The 17,606-nt window shown below is 44.3% G+C and overlaps 1 long non-coding RNA gene across 1 annotated transcript; it reads left to right on the forward strand.

Annotated features, from left to right (window-relative positions):
• The first annotated feature begins 4,644 nt into the window (after positions 1-4,644).
• LOC310676404 lies at positions 4,645-16,322 on the forward strand. The gene is made up of 3 exons (XR_014510540.1): positions 4,645-4,714; positions 7,505-8,434; positions 16,103-16,322. It is a non-coding gene; the product is annotated as an uncharacterized lncRNA (long non-coding RNA).
• The last annotated feature ends 1,284 nt before the right edge of the window (positions 16,323-17,606 follow it).

Here is a 17,606-nt window from a genome sequence, read left to right on the forward strand (position 1 = left end):
GGCCAGGCGGAACAACTCTGTCTTATAGGCCCTGCTGAAAGAAATCAGATCCTGCAGGGCCCTGGTCTCACGAGGCAGAGCGTCCCACCAGGCCAGAGCCAGTGTTAAAAAGGCCCTGGCTCTGGTTGAATCTAACTTCCTTAGGGCCCAGGACCACTAAGGTGTTGCTATTTATGGACCTTGAGGCTCTCCGTGGGGCATACCGGGAGAGGCGGTCCTGTAGGTACGAGGGTCCTAGGCCGTGAGGGGCTTTAAAGGTCAAAACCAGCACCTTAAATCTGACCCTGTACTCCACCGGGAGCCAGTGCAGCTTGGAAAGCACTGGGTGAATATGCTCCCATGGCAAAGACCCCGTGAGGAGCCTCGCTGCCGCATTCTGCACCCGCTGGAGTTTCTGGGTCAGCTTCAAGGGCAGCCCCGCATAGAGCGAATTACAGTAGTCAAGCCTGGAGGTGACTGTCACATGGATCACTGTGGCCAGGTCGGGGCGGGAAAGGTAAGGGACCAACTGCTTGATGCGGCGAAGGTGGAAAAATGTCACCTTGGCTGTTGCTGTAACCTGCGCCTCCACGGAAAGGGAGGCGTCAAGGATTACACCCAAATTCTTAACGGAAGGCAATGGCACTAATTGGGCCATTGGATACACCACGGTTCCCATGCTATTTAGTGCAGGTATGTCCAAAGTCCATTTCGGGGGTGTAATCTGGCCCGCTGGTTTGTTTAATCTGGTCCCTGTTGCAATTTATTTCCTGTGGTAAAAGCCTAAAAAAAAGGTCAACAACTTTGGTCGGCCCTCACACATGTTCACTTCATCAAATCTGGCCCTCTTTGAAAAAAGTTTGGACCCCTGATTTACTGTATGGAGGAACATTCAGTTCTCCATATGGTAGCTGACATGGTATAGTTCAATTTGATGATTACTTACTCAGTGAGAACTAGACTGGAGTCTGCTGGCTATTTCTGGATCAAAAATGTGATTTTACTCCCCCTCCCCCTGTAAGCAGATATATAACAGCTCATTGTTCCTCCAGAATAATTATAATGTAATCAGCCTTGGATGCAAGTCATGTGGAATATTACAAAAAGGAATTGTGTAACAGCCAAAAAGTCTTTCTCAATGAATCTCTATGTAAGCCTCATTCGCTTATCATATTTGTTCCTGTTTGCAATTTTTATGAATCAGCACAGGAACAAACAGTCAAGGGGAAGAGATAATTCAAATGAAACCATGAAATGCTTTATGTGTAGAGAGATACCTAATCATGGCTAAATAACAGGCAAAGGTTTCAAATGTCATGTGCTCTCGCTGTTTTTCAAATGAAACACTTTACAACTTACAGAGAAGTCGGGAAGAACATGGGCCACGCAGACAGTCAATATAACTTTGGAATCCATATTACTCTTTAAATGTACGATAACCTGAATAATGTGACATTAATGTGGACAATAATATCACAGCTGCACCATGCATTTAACACGCACTTATACCACTTTAAGAGCTGTGGATCCCCCCACCAAAATAATCTTGGGAGCTGCAGTTTGTTAAAGGTGCCAGGAATTGTGGCTTTGTGAGAGAGTCTCCTCTCAGCAACCTCTCTAGCTCCTGTGAGCTGCCCAAGGATGCTGTGGGCCTACACTAGATCGTGCTCATTTATATAGTCAGCCTAGTCTGTTGCATGATTTTTGCATGGAAATGGGCATCTATGCTCAAACAGTATTGCTAGTTGCACTGTGCCTGTGTAAGCATAAATACATGTGCCATCATCTAGTCATGGAGATTGCCTACATGGTAATCCTTCCCAGCATCTCTAGGTTAATGCAATCAGATTCCAGAAGTTTATTTAACAGTGGGTTAAGCAGTATTTCGAGTGCAGACAGGATGTCTATACAAGGAACTCTGAAGTCACATTAGAATATTGAACATAAATGGGCACCAATCCAAAGTCAACAGGGCTCTGTTGAGTTCTACTTGTTTGGTATCTGGGCAGTTCTCATGATTTCATTTCAGCCTTGTGATGTTCATGTATTATTTTATTTCCTTTGTATATGCATGTTTGGTTTTTATTTTTACAGTGGTACCTCAGGTTAAGTACTTAATTCATTCCGGAGGTCCATTCTTACCCTGAAACTGTTCTTAACCTGAAGCACCACTTTAGCTAATGGGGCATCCTGCTGCTGCCGCGCTGCCAGAACACGATTTCTGTTCTCATCCTGAAGCAAAGTTCTTAACCCAAAGTACTATTTCTGGGTTAGCGGAGTCTGTAACCTGAAGCGTATGTAAACTGAAGCATATGTAACCCGAGGTACCACTGTATTTCTTTCAAAAGCTCCTCTTTCTAATAGAAATTAAGATGAAGACATCACCTTTGTTTTCATATCATAAACTGGTCTTGTGTGACATACCTGAAGCTCATTTGCCTCCAGAAATACAGGCCTCTCAAAATATGCAAAGCCTAGCTGGACTTCCCCGGAGGGTTACTAAACTCAGGGATGAGCTACGTATATTACCAACAACCAGCCAGGATTGTCAATGGGCAAGAGGAGATGCTCATAATGGGGATGAGTACTCAACACAGACAAATATTATATAATTAGCAACATCTCAATAATTCAGTAATTGCATGAGTTCTTCCCATCATCGTCATTTGCCTATGCACACACAGAGTTACTAGGTCTACAGAATCCCCAAAAAGGCAGGGCTTGATGATATCACAAGGTGAGACTTGGTGGTGACAAGGCAAGGTCTGCCTACTCTTGAAAGGAAAAACAACAACAACAACAACAACAACAACAACAACAACAACAACACCCTGAACAAAATACACAGTGTGGCTTCAGAAACTTGAGGAGCTTCCCCAAAAGAAGTCTACAAGGAGCCAGTGGCTGCAGAAAAGGTTCTGCAGCCAGTGGCTGCAGAAAACTAGCCAGGTGCTGCAGTCATGACATAAAAGCCAATTATGGAGATATAGTGGGCTCTTAGCACTCACTTCCATGTTATTTGGCTCCAGAAATGATCTGTTTGCAACCCCGTTAACCCAGAAAATTGTGTAAGGTTATGAAATTTGGGGTGGTATGCCGGCATAGAGTTCTTTTCTGCCATTTTCTTCAGTGAAGCACGGGCACATGTGCAAAAATGATGGCGGAGTAGCGACATCATCCAATGGTGTTTGTTGTTGTGTCATACAAGGCCTAGTGGTGTGAATGAAAAATTGTGAAACATGCCGGTATATTGGTCAAAAAGCCACCGTTCCACGACACAACAGGCACTGCGGTGTGAAAGGGGCATAAGAAGATAGGACAGCTCAGTAGGTTAGAGTGTGGTGCTGATAATGTCAAGGTTGCAGGTTCGACCCCCATATGAGGCAGCTTCGTATTTCTGCATTGGGCTAGATGATCCTCAGGGTCCCTTCCAACTCTACAGTTCTATGATTCTACTAGCATAATAATCAGGGAAACTAACACAACATCCCCCACATCTCATTGCACCCTGTAAAATTCTGCTACTTGCTCCAGGGTGGTGCTGAGACAACTTGCTTTCTGTCTCAGCTGCAGGACTGCTAACCATGGTCCTGAACCCATTGAACCACCATGTTGGTCCTTGTCCAAGGTCCTGACCTTGCCATACTTTCATATGTATTCCAGAGCTTCGGGCAACACAGTGGATCAGGACAGGAGTATTATTGAGCAATAAAGGGACAAAGCCCAGCGGTTAAAGAATGAAGATAGAAATGTAGAGCCCCCTCCAAAATTGAAAGCAAACCAGGTCACATCCCACTCTCTCTGTGTGTAGAAAACAAGACTTCATGAGGCTCTACAGACTACTGTACCCAGCAAGTTAGTTATAAGGAGGCCAGGGCAATCAACTGCTCCTGTGCACTGCTTATTTATATAACTGCTGCATATGCAACTGGAATTAGAATGGATACCATAGATTAGTCTAGCATAGCTGTGCACTTGGAGACACCCATCAAGTGTGCAGTTACAGCAGTGATCCTGAGTATGGACTCTCAAACCTGAACCTCAGGATCAAAGCCTGAGGCCACTGCTTAATCTACAGCAGGAGTGGAAAACCAGTGGCTTCCCAGACGCTATTAGACTCCAGCTTCTATAATCCACAACTATTGGCCATGCTGCCTTGAGCTAATGGGAGTAAGACTGCAACAAACATGCAGAAGACCACCTGATATGCAGCATTTATTAACTAGATGTTAAGTTTAGAGGGGATGGAGTTGTTCATCCAGGAGGAATTCTATCTACGATTCAAATTAAGGCGATGCTGGCCATACAGGCAACAACTCAAGGACTGCAAGAGTAAGCACCTCATCACACCACTGAAGGCACAGCCTTCCAAACAAACATATTCATTTACAGAGGGTTCAAAGTACTTCTCGTTCAAGCCCATTATCTCAACAACCCTCAACAACCCTGTAAAGTAGGTCAGCACATTGCTGATGATAGGGAGGTGGAGAGGACTATGAGATAGAAGCTTTCCCAAGGACAACAAATGCATTCTTGATTCAGGAGAGATCTCACTCCGTGACTTCCTGGTTCAGAGTTCAGTCGCTTAGCTACTGCATTAGCTCTATTAAATGTTAGGGATTAAGCCATCTGAGATTAGTGCTCGTTTCTCTAAGGATTCGAGAATGAGTTCTAAGAACAGGCAACTTGTTTTCCAGTGAAAGAGCATCAAAGTGCACTATGTGCTGGTTTGCATGTGAGTGACTGATGTAATTCGCACATTTAGATGCCACACACCCTGCTTCCTCCAACGCTGCTGATCCCACAAGCCTGTTTAGGAAGTAATAAAATCTTATTTAGAAGAGTTAAGTTTGAAAAGCATAGTGAACCAGGGCACCGTCATGGGTGTGTGTGTAAGTTGGAGTTCTCTATTACCAAGGTCCCTGTTTCACTTTGAACCCATCTGTAGCGTTCTTGACAGTGAAAGCTGAGTCATCCACTGCGAGGGGTAACTGGTAGATTTAGCCCTTGCTTTCACATTGTCCCAAAATTCAGTGCTTTGCTTTTCCACTAGGAATAAATATTCCACATTTGCTTATACAGGAGAAAACAAAATGGTGCATTGTGGGGCACCGTTGAGATGTGGACCCCACGGCCAAGAACAAAGTCTGCCCCCATCCACATGGCACCATCCTGCGTTATGATACAGCTTTGGGTGTCATCAGACTACAACTCCCATCATCCCCAGATGGCATAGTCAATGGTTAGGGTTGATAGAAGTTGTAGTCTTTGGAACATAGCTGGTCTGGAATGTAGCGGTCAGTGCTGCATTGCTAGCTGTTTTATGTTTTTATTGACAATATAGATTGTATAGCTAATCACAGATTTTACTGTTTTATATTTCGTGACTGTTCTGATTCATCCTGGGCTCAGCTGGGAGGAAGGGCAGGATTCACAATCAATCAAATGAAGAAGTGCAACTTTGCCCGGTTATTGCGGAACTGAACCATGTGATGCTGTAGCTGCATGACAGAGACCATCTCGTAATGAACACATTTTGAGCTGAAAAAGGCAATTCCATTAACAGTGTTTAGGCATATTCAATGTTACTCCTTCAATAAGGAGGCTGCATACTGTTGAGGCTGTTCTCCCCCCACATCCCCATATTGGCATGGAAAAACATCTGTCAGCGCATAGTGCACATGATTTGTTTCTTGTTTCCTCAAACTATTTCAGGGCTGGTAAGTAATCCATAGAGACTTAAATCCCGTGTTATGTAGGATACTCATGTTACAATTGCCCCCGAGGTCCTGAAAGCTCTTGTCTCTGCTTCACTTTAGAGCAAGGAGGGAATTACATTGCTAAAACAGAGAGCCTGTGAAGCTTAATGGCTTAATTTAAATCCTAACATTATGTGAAAGATAGTGGGGAGGAGAGCCGTCAGCCCTGGCATGCCCAGAGTTTCATCTGGCATTTGGAAATTCCCCATTAGTATCCGTAGCAGGGATGGGGAACATGGGGTCCTCTAGAAGTTGGTGGGCTCCCCAGCTACTATCCGTCCCAGCCAACATGGCCAATGGTGACAAACGGTCAAGAAATTCTACTCCAACAGCATCTGGAGAGTCACAGGCAATGTCTGTATTATACATTTAAATCACTATGAGAGCACGGCCAAAGCATCCTGGGAGCTGTGGTTTCTTAACAGTTAACTCTCCTGTTTTCCTCAAAGAGCCACAATTCCCACAGCGGTTTAACAATCCGTCCCTCTTCTGAGGGACATGGCGAATTGTAGCTCTGTGAGGGAAACAGCAATCTTCTAACTCTCACCTCTGGCCTAGATATTACTAGCAGCTATAGGAGGAGGAATCATGGATAACTGTTTTTAGCATGAGCCATGCATCTCTTGTAATGCTGAGATTCCTTAAATGGCTCAGGACTGCAATGCCTCAAGGACCGTCTCTTTCCATATGAACCTACTTGAACCCTGAGGTCATCCTCTGAGGCCCTTCTTCATGTGTTTCCTCCACGAGAGGTCCGGAGGGTGGTAACAGAAGAACGGGGCCTTTTCTGCAGCGACTCCCCATTTGTGGAATGCTCTCCTCAGGGAACTTTGACTTGCGCCAGGCAAAAAGGTTCCTCTTCAACCAGGCCTTTGGATGACTGATATTCAATGCCCTCTTAAATATGTTGGGGAGTTGGGGATTATTGGGTTGTTTTTGTTCTTGTTTTTATTATGTATTTTATGTTTTTATGTTGTGATTTTATGTTGACAACCACCCTGGTTGTGGGAGAGAGTTCCATAGTTTAACAATGCAGCAGTGGCTTTTTCCCCCAAGGGGTACTCAAGGGTGCGCAGTACCGGCACCTCTTTTTTGTTTGTTTTTTTAAAAGCGTGTTTTTATTAAATTTATTTATTAATAAATTTTATTAATAAATTTAACTGAGGTCCAGCACCGAGGGCCTTCTGGCGGTTCCGTCGCTTCGAGAAGCCAAATTACAAGGAACCAGGCAGAGGGCCTTCTCGGTGGTGGCACCTGCCCTGTGGAACGCCCTCCCACCAGTTGCCAAAGAGAAAAATAACTACCAAACTTTTAGAAGACATCTAAAGGCAGCCCTGTTTAGGGAAGCTTTTAATGTTTAATAGGTTATTGCATTTTAGTGTTTTGTTGGAAGCTGCCCAGAGTGGCTGGGAGGACCCAGCCAGGTGGGCGGGGTAGAAATAATAATAATAATAATAATAATAATAATAATAATAATAATAATAATTCTTTCCCTCTGTCAGTTTAAGGCCCAGCTGGTTTGACTACTCACAGCTCCCAACCCATACAGCTGTATCAAATCTATAAGAAAATCTAGCTATAGATGCATTGCACTTTGTAGGCAAAGGACACAGCCTGGCCCTGTGGACTTAACGAATCACAAATAGCCGTTGACCTATCATTGGGTGGGAGGGGAATGGATGACAGCAAGGAGAAAGTGAAAAGAGCTGTGCCTTTTCTCCCCGTATACATGGTAAATATTTGTTTGGTTCTCTTCCCTCTGATAGCACGGCTGGGAGAGGAAGTAGCTGGTGGGAATTATTGACAGAAAGCTACTTGTGGAAAGAATCGTTTCAAAAGAGGAACAGAAAGGAGCAAAGCACATGTTGTCCCAAGGGCATGTGTGTGACTCAAAATCAAAGAAATGAACTATTCATCCAAAGTTCAGGACAAGGCGGAGTCAGAAAAGACACTGAAGGAGATATGACTCGTTTCTAGTCACACGAGGTCTGGAACCCCACAACAGATGATGGTCATCAAGCAAGAGGTGAAATAGGGTAATGGCTGCAGGAGATTTCAACGGAGACCTTGTCTACCACTTCTTTTCTTGAACAACCGCTCCATCAAAACAGAGCAATCTTCCTGTTCACTACCTCTGTGCCTCCTGCAACCTGCCACTAGTCTACATGACTGGTCACTGTGTCTTTCTCTGTTCTTATCTCTCTCCTTCTGCTTATCTCCTGGATGAGATCACAGACCCAGGATTTCAGCCTGTTCCTGCCATGCTTCCTGGTCCTGCCAGTTCCACTCCCTTCTCCACCCTGCCTGCTTGGACTGTTTTTCTGCATGGAAATGAAAGCAGATTGGCTTCTCGATTATATTATATCTTCACCTTCTTGACCGATTCCCTCCACAGAGGTGCTGATCTTGCAGGAAGATGCTGGTCTCACCCAGATCAAAACAGGCTGTTGGAATGAAGCAAGGATTGATGAGAGCCTCTGGGTAGGAGAAACAATCAAGAAGCAGTAAAAAAAATGCAACCTCCATTGTGTAACAAACCCAGCACATCCCCAAATGGCTCAGAACAAGGCCTGGCATGAAACAGGAAGTTTATTAAGAGTTCTGGACCAGTGAAGAGAGCCTGGGCCAATCAGGGCTTCTCAGATATATAGGGTGATCCAGTACTGCAAGATTCATGGCTTGATCTAAGTGTTAGTGTAAGTATTCTTTTTCAGGCGTTTGGTAAACCTGATGGAAATAATGAGGGAGGGTGAGAAAAATGCTGAACAGAGGCAATGGTTGCAACACTAAGGACACTTTCTTGGAATTAAGATTTATTGAAATTACAAGGATGAGTAAGCATGGTTAAGACCCTGCTGGGAGACTTAAAGATCAGAGCCTTGCACAGAATGTGGTAATTAAATAATCTAACAGTGTTAATTGTCCTGCTCGTTTCTCTGATGTGCATTCTAGTATGTCATTAATGAAATATCAAAAATGTATTTACGGAGGCAAAGTAAGATTTTCTTAGCCGTTGAATTGGCTCTTCCTAAGATCTGATTGGCGTGTGGAAGCAAAGATCGGTCCAAATTGGACACCGACCTTCGTTTTGTGTGGTTGAAGAAAAAATATTTATGAGATCATTGCTCAATATAAAAAGTACCCCCCCCCCAATTCACACACCTTATTAAAGATCAGGCTTCTCTCCATGCTCTCATAACTCTCAGCTCAGGGCCTAGTCACATGATCGCTTAACACTTGATGGTCATAGAAAAGGCTTAGCTTATGCAAACTCCACAGATAGCCATGTGAAACCCAATGCTAGTTCTGATTTGAGTATTAAAAGTTGATATACATAGAGTTTACTGCATGGTGCACTCTTTTACATGACCTATTTGCCATAGATTATGGCTGGAGAATGCATAGTCCTCTGGGTTCTGTCGTATTCTGACTCCCGTCAGTCCCAGTCATAATGAGCAGTGGTCAAAGACTATGAGGGTCCATCAACACCCAAAAACATGTTTCCCATCCATGCCATTAACTGAAGCTAGTGGTTTTTTCTGAAGCCACCATACATTTTTGTTCAAGAGCACTGTACATAAGATGTCCCCTTATACAGGGTCTACTATTGGTCAATTTAACCGTATGGCCTTTCTTTCTTCTTTCTTTGGCTATCACTCGTAGCCAAGTAAGATTGTCTTCCGTGAACACAGTCTTAGTAGTGTGTCCATAGGTGGCTGTGGAGGCCAATTCTGGATCCACACGTCCTTTCACAGTGGGGATATAGGTTTCCGGGTGGGAGTTGATCACGGTGAGGGTTTGCCAAACGTGCCTTCCTCTTAGCTCGTTCCTCCCTTTCATCCTGAGTTTGAGTGTCTTCAAAGTCCATGACACCTTTGGTAAAGGCTGTTCTCCAATTGGAGTGCTCGCAGACTACCACCATCAGTCTTCATTACTGTTGTTGTTGTTGTTATTTACTTGGAATAGTAGACACAAATATTGCTTGATCTTATATTGTGGAATTGAAACTGAAATAGGATCTCTCTACGCTAAAAGTGTAAGTATGTTTTAACTCTGTCATGGTTCTTAATCCAGGAATTCCAGGAACTGTAGTTCAAGGAACTGAGTTAATCCTTTCCTCTTTCAACACAGCAGTCGTGTTATATAAGTTCACTCAGAAGTAAGGGCAGATCCACATTTAAAGCACATCCAATGTACATTTAAAGCACTCCCCAAAAAGAATCCTGGGAACTTTATTTTGTTAAGGGTACTGGCAATTTATAGTTCTGCGAGGGGAAAACCACAGCTGGGGGAAGTAATGTGTTTTTTATGTGCATTGGGTGCATTTTAAATGTTTGGTGTGGGTCTGTTGTAAGAGTCACACTGCATTTAGTAAGACTTGCTTCTAAGCAAGTGTTTAACCAGTGGCGTAACGTGGGTTGTCAGCACCCGGGGCAAGGCAAGTAATTTGCGCCCCCTAACCTGTGGTTTTGCGCCCCTAACCCTAACCCCCAGATGTTGCGCCCGGTGCGGCTGGCCCCCCCTGCACCCCCCACGCTACGCCACTGTGTTTAACTACTTGGGAAAAGCTAAAATGCCCCCCTTTCCATTCATGAAAGTTGGGGGCTGGTATTTTGTCAGTGTTTCCAAGGGATTAAAATTGAGGGAGGAGATATAGCAGTGGCAGCATATACTGACTGATTGCTGCCATCCCTCCTTCCCACCAGTTGGCCTGGGAATTATGCTACATCATAATGTACCATTGTTTCAGGGGACTTTAACCAGGGCAGGGAGGCAGTGGCATAGCATGTATTGCCAGTGCCCGGGACCATGCAGAGGGGTGGGTGGAAGGGAGGGAAACAGAGTACACATGCACATTCAATGTCACCCAGGAGATCGCAGCCATAGAGATAAGATGAGTTGTTTCGTTCTATGGAGAGGTCGCTTACTGATTTGCATGGAGAAGCTGTTTTCAACGGAGCCCAGGGATTTAAGTGCGTAGCTGTATCGAGGCAGAACCAGCTGTTGAAATTTTGCGCCCCTAACAAATTTTACACCCGGGACAACTGCCCCTATGCCCTTCCACATTATGCCACCAGGGGGGGTGGATTGGTCAATTCTAGCCAAAGGCTCTTGGGGAAAAGATCATTGCCACTGCCACCACCAGTTGTTGAGAATCACAAGTGAATAGAACGCTGTTGCACTCAGACATTGCTTGCAGATTCCCCATGGACCACTGTGAGAACAGGGTGCTGGATGAGATGGGCCTTTGGCTAAATTCAGCATGGCTCTTTTAATGGTCTTATATTATCTTCACCGTGGCGATGTGCATTATATTTTTAGTTACTTTATAGCCATTATTTCTAAATTTGCTTCTATAAATAAAAAGGAGCATGTGCAAATGTTATGCAAATATGCTTCTCTTCCATCCACTGTTTTGTGATGCATCACCTTCCAGGGGTGATATGTAAGGAGACATCCTATCTTTATTTCAGGCCTGAAAGCCATCAGATGCAAACTTTATTCCTGGCCTTATATACTTCCTAGTCCATTTTTTTAAAAGCCTTTTTATCCATCGAGCTGAATTCAATCCACTAACCATGAATGACAGTCTACCAGGGCTTGACAAACTTCCTGTGGGTTTTTTTGTTTTGTTTTTGTTTTTAGCTGTCTGGAACTGTAAAAAAAGGGAGGTGGGGGGGAGGTTGACAAAAACCTGGCAAGCCACAATACATGGCTTGCGAGTTACATCTCCTAGACGCCATTAATCATGTAAAAATCTGAAATGGACCCTGGTTGTATATGGATCGAGAAAAGGGCACTTTACCCTGAATTCTAGCCTCCCACATTAAACCTCTGATTCAAACCCGATTGTTTTGCCCAGCAAGAATAGCAATATTAGTGCATCAATATTTCTTTCAACTTTCTAGATTAAAGCTATCTGCAGCCAATCGAATGACTCCCTGAAGTGTGTGTGTGTGTGCGTGTGTGTGTGTGTGTTCAGCAGAGTCTTTGTCCCTCGGCTCTCTGCATTTCTGTTTGTTCTGAAAGCTTCTATACTCTCTTGTTTTCCCTGTAAAACAACAAAACATACTATTTTGGGGTTGCCGGTCATGATTCCAGGAATGGGACTCCAACTCTCCAGTACAACAGGCCTTACATAGTAACAGCCTGGCATTCATTCAGAAATGCTTTGACCAAAGAGAAATGAGGGGAAAAATTGAGGGAGGGAGAGAGAACAAGAGAGAAAGCGCTAAGATGAGAGTTACTGGAAATAAAGAAGCTGCACCCCCCAAAAAATAAATAAAGCAGGGTTGGGGGGGGACATAACATGAAACATAGAAGAAAGGAGATAAATTCTGCTTTTCACTTTTGCATGCCAGTGGGAAAGCGCTGCAAGTTTGTCACTAAGTATCATGAATACTAAGGCCACTTCTTTAATGAAAGCTCTTCTCTTCTGAAACGTGCGTGTGTAGATGGGAACATTTGAGGCGCAGTGTTGCCAAGCGCTTTTGTTTCCTGCCTTTTAGAAATTAACTTTGCCATGGTGTGATGGAGAAGGAGCGCTCAAGCTCAAAAGCAGAACAATTCTTCATGTTTGGCTAGGCTCGCTGGCCAGCCAGCAATAGAACTGGGTTCTCTCGGGTAATCAGTACTGGGATATGAAAAGACAGCACATTTCACCAGTTGTGCAAACACCCCCAGCCCCGTTCCTATCTAACCAGATTTTGAACAAGCTCCACCCCTACCCTACCAGATTGCTACTGCTTGTTCTGCCCTAGGGGTGCCGACTTGAATCTAAAATGGGGGGGGGGGAGCAGGTAAGCCCTGCCCCACATGATTGATCATGTGACGTCACACACACCATTTGAATGGCAATGCTCATCAACCCAGCTCCCACAAACATTTTAATGAGAGGGGGCAAAAGGACCTCAGCCCCTAAGAGTTGGCTTCTATATTCAGCCCTAAGGAACAGAGGAAACTACCTTAAATACAGTGCTGGATTTATGTATAAACTAAACAAGCTATAGCTTAGGGATCCACTCTCTTGGGGGACCCCCAAAAAATTAAAAGGAAAAAACCTGGATGTAAATTTCCAAAATATAAGGTAAAAAACAAATAAAATAAAGCCTACATACAGCAACAGTGTTTTGTGTTGTGTAGGCTCCTATGATGTAAGTAATGAGCCCTGCCTGCTAACCTGCTCCCTAAAATATCACTCGTTTGCTCATTTCTATATATAGGGTGCCTACATTTTGCATGTGCAAATAGCTTTAGATACCTATTAGGTCCATAAATTGCCATATAGCATATATTCAACGCAAAAAACAGCAACAATTTGTTGTCGACAAAGGACAGCTGGACATATAAAGGGCCCCATTGCCTCCAGTAGCTTAGGGCCTCATTAAACATAATCCGGCTCTGCTTATATATCAGCTAAGACTATTTACATTCATCTAGGCCAGGAGTAGGGAACTGGATCTAGCCAACTGGATCTCCTCACACACATTGGGGCTGGGCGATATATCAATATATCATCCAAAAGCAGTTTAAAGTCCGTATCATGATATCGGTTTCATAATTTTTGACCTAGCAATATATTGCAAATCACAATGTGCGTGTGTGTGTGCTATGCAAAAATCACTGTGTGGGGGAAAACTGTGAAGCCAGCCAATGCCTAATAATAATAATAATAATAATAATTATACCCCGCCCATCTGGCTGAGTTTCCCCAGACACTCTGGGTGGCTCCCAATCAAGTGTTAAAAACAGTACAGCGTTAAATATTAAAAACTTCCCTGAACAGGGCTGCCGTAAGATGTCTTCTGAATGTCAGGTAGTTGTTTATCTCTTTGACATCTGATGGGAGGGCATTCCACAGGGCGGGCGCCATTACCGAGAAGGCCCTCTGTCTGGTTCCCTGTAGCCTCACTTCTCACAATGAGGGAACCGCCAGAAGGCCCTCGGCACTGGATCAAAGCTCCATCCTTATTTCAGATATCGTAATATATCGGTATATCGTGAAGCTTAGCTGGTGATATATCACGATTTAAAAACCAGATATCGCCCAGCCCTAACACACCTGGGCTGGTCAGCTTTGACTGCTGGGTAGTCCATCACCTGCTGTCACAATGATATCAGGCAATGGAGAGCTCTGGCCCGATATTATCTGATTGGTAGCAGCTCACCAGGGTCTCAGGCATTTTAAACATAATGGAATAACAGCATCTTCCCAGTGAAGAAAATATCAATAAATCTGGTGTGTGCTAGAGGTTTGTACAATTATGAACAGTGCGTGGAAGAGAAGCAGAGAGTGTTCCATATTGCTTCTTTGCCACTAGAAACCAACACCAATGTAATGTTGTAATAAGCAAGAGGAAGAATTTCTTCATAGAGTACATAGTCAGCTTGTTGAATTTACTAGTGAAAGAGATAAGGATGGACACCAATCCAGATGGCTTTTAAACAGATTAAGCACATTCATGGAAGCTGGGTCTTTCAATTGCTATGTTAGCTAAAGCCGGGACACCCATGTTCAAATATCAGCAAGGAGTCACAGGAAGCTGCCTTATTCTGAGTCAGAACATTGGTCCATCGAGCTCAGTATTGTCTGCACCAGAGTTTCCCAAACCTGGGCCCCCAGCTGTTTTTGGACTACAACTCCCATCATCCCTAGCTAGCAGGAGGACTGGTTGGGGATGATGGGAATTGTAGTTCAAAAACAGCCAGAGACTCAAGTTTGGGAAACCAAGTTTCAGACAGACCTACCTGGAGATTCCAGAGGTTGAACCTGCTACCTTCTGCATCCAAAAGAGATGCTCCACCACCATAGCCATGTTTTACCTGTAAAGAGGAACTGGTGTGGGGGACAGAGATGGTCTATTTCATCTGGTCTAGCCAAGTAATTCTATCTCCCCCATTATTATTTGTGTACCACCCTTCATTACCAAAGATCCCAGGGTGGTTCACAGCATAAAAATGCAAAAGAGAAGCACAAAAGATATAATAAAAACAAAAGCATGTGATGGTATAAGTTCTTGTTTTTCTCGATTTTCCTATGAAACTTTGGTGTCTTAACAACCCAAAATTTGGGGCCAGGTAAGCTTCATCAAGTTACAATTACCATATTTTTCGCTCTATAAGACGCACCAGACCACAAGATGCACCTAGTTTTTGGAGGAGGAAAACAAGAAAAAAAATATTCTGAATCTCAGAAGCCAGAACAGCAAGAGGGATCGCTGCGCAGTGAAAGCAGCAATCCCTCTTGCTGTTCTGACTTCTGGGATAGCTGCGCAGCCTGCATTCGCTCCATAAGACGCACACAAACTTCCCCTTACTTTTTAGGAGGGAAAAAGTGAGTCTCATAGAGCAAAAAATACGGTAATTCAGCTCTACCTGGACCAAATGATTTAACAATCAAATGTAACCCTTTCCCCCAAATCAAGGAAACAAGGAATCAAAAGGATTCATGCATTTTTCGGGGGGAGGGGAGGAGTTTTCAATACCCTCACAAGAAAAACAGATCATTTGCATATGACCTATTATGGAGATTAATTTGTAAACAGTATGCAAATTATGTATATGCGATGAGCAGTGGGAGGAAGCTTTCTGTGGCTTGTTGCATGTGATCACCAGCCACACGAACCATTTCCCTTTTCCCATGATGTTTCTATAGGCTGTTCGGCATGTCAACTTAGTTATTAAGTTTTACAAACAGTATTTTCTCCATATCACGTAACAGTGCTGTGTACATACATTTCTTTGGCCATAAAACCATATCCCAATGGCTTTATTTCGAATCCCCCAAACCTTAATTACCCTTTAAAAACCAATGTTCTTGTTTATCTTCAGGCAAGTATTATGCTAGCAAATCTGGAAGTTAGTTCTGAGTAGGACTGTTTTTATAGCACCACAGCTCCTCAGGGGTGGCTGTGGGGGAAATGGAGGCGGTTTCTATTCTAAGAAAACATCCATAAGCCAAAGGAAAAGAGCATTTTGATGTCTCTTTCATCCCCCTCCCAAGAATCTCTAATAAGTAGGGTTTTTAAAGGAAGGGGGGGGATGTCATAATGGTACACTTTTCTGATGGCTTTTTCTTAGGACTTGGCAAACATGTTCCCGACACAGACCTATATTTGCTGGGGTAATGCAAATGCAGGGGTTGCGTCTCTTGCAGGAGAGAATGTGTGTGTTGGGAAATGTCTAACCCTTTATAACACCTGCCATTTCCTCCATACAAATCCTTCATTTAGAAGGGGTTTGCCAGGTGGGGTGGAGCCATTACAATCATTTCTCCGTAGCTTAGCCACTGTTGGCCCCCACATGTTGTCTTCAGCAATTTTTATTTAGTCTCTCTCTCTCTCTCTCTCTCTCTCTCCATCCAGCGAACCCCCATCTCCCTGTCATTGACATCTGAACAGTTCCATCCTCTGGCTCCACAAAATTGTTAAGGATCTTTTCCCGGTTACATAGAACTCCCATGATTGGCTACTCAGAGCCACTTGTCAATCAGCGCCACCTGGTCAAGAACCTGTAAAAGTTTGATGCTGCCAACATTATTTGATGCCTCAACATCCACCTGATCATCAAGGATGATATGTCACTCATGAGGAAACCATAAACCTGTGTGTGTGTGTGTGTGTGTGTGTGTGTGTGTGTGTGTGATGGCCTAGGGTAGATAGACCTGAAAGGCTTATTTTCTTTCACACACTGTTCTACCTTTTTCCATTTTTGCTCTCCTAAACTTTATTCTTTTAAACTTTGTGCACCTAGATTCTCTTTGGCCCATGCTTCGCAGGAAGAAAGGAAGTTACTCTGCTTGCTGTAAATTGTTCTGGGTGTAGGATGGATGCTCCCTCATCTCCATCACCAATATTCATTGCTGATAGCCTTGAGGATTGCTATTGTCTCAAGGTCAGAAGAAAAGCAATTGCTGGTGGCAGTGGCGTAGTGTGGGTTGTCAGCACCCGGGGCAAGGCAAGTAATTTGCGCCCCCTAACCCGTGGATTTGCGCCCCCTATCCCGTAGATTTGCGCCCCCTAACCCTAACCCCCAGATGTTGCGCCCGGTGCGGCCAGCCCCCCCTGCACCCCCCACGCTACGCCACTGGCTGGTGGCAGCATACCTCATATTTAGAGATGTGAACAATGGAGGCTGATCCATTAGGGTGAATGGAGCACTGCCCTTCCAACGTCAGCCAGGCCCCACCTTCTTCTAGGTATGTTCTGTCTAAGGGATGGTCCTGGCTGTTAGCTTCCTCTTCTTCAGGAAGTGTTGCCATTATAGAACTCTGTAGGGAGAGGGATGAGGGCAAAAATAGAATTTGTTGTCCCTGTCTGTCATTGGCTCTGACTCCACCTACTGTTGGTGCCTCTGCCTTCTGCCCTACAAGTCCCAATGGGCCCAATCCACCGCTGAATGTCCCCAGGCAGGGGGTGAGAGAGCTCTCCGGCTCTCCTCTGCGCAAACAACCAAAGAAAAGCCAACACAAATAGTAGCAGAATAGCAACCTTGTTTAAAGCAAAGTGAAACCCCAAACATCTGAAAGGGCTGGCAAGTAACAGGCTATTTCCCTGGTGCCAAAAGTTCATCCATCAGCAGCAGTTGTGCCTTCATTGAGGGGGATTCCAGGAAGAGGGTACCATCACTGTTTCAAGGTACTTTATGGGCTGCCTTTCTGATGACAAGTGGTCTGCAGAAGCTCACATAATTCTTCCCACTTCACCTCTGAAAGCAACCAGCCCAGAAGGATACCATGGCTGATAACATCAACAGCCATTGAGACATCTAGAAGCATCCTTCTCCCAGCATAGGTCATCCATCAGGGCAGCCAATCTGTTTCAGTGCCAAAACAAGGCAGAAACCAGATAAGAAGGTGTCCAGATGAAC

Source organism: Podarcis tiliguerta (assembly GCF_965153285.1).
Source record: "Podarcis tiliguerta genome assembly, chromosome: 4".
In the NCBI taxonomy this organism is placed as follows: Eukaryota; Metazoa; Chordata; class Lepidosauria; order Squamata; family Lacertidae; genus Podarcis; species Podarcis tiliguerta.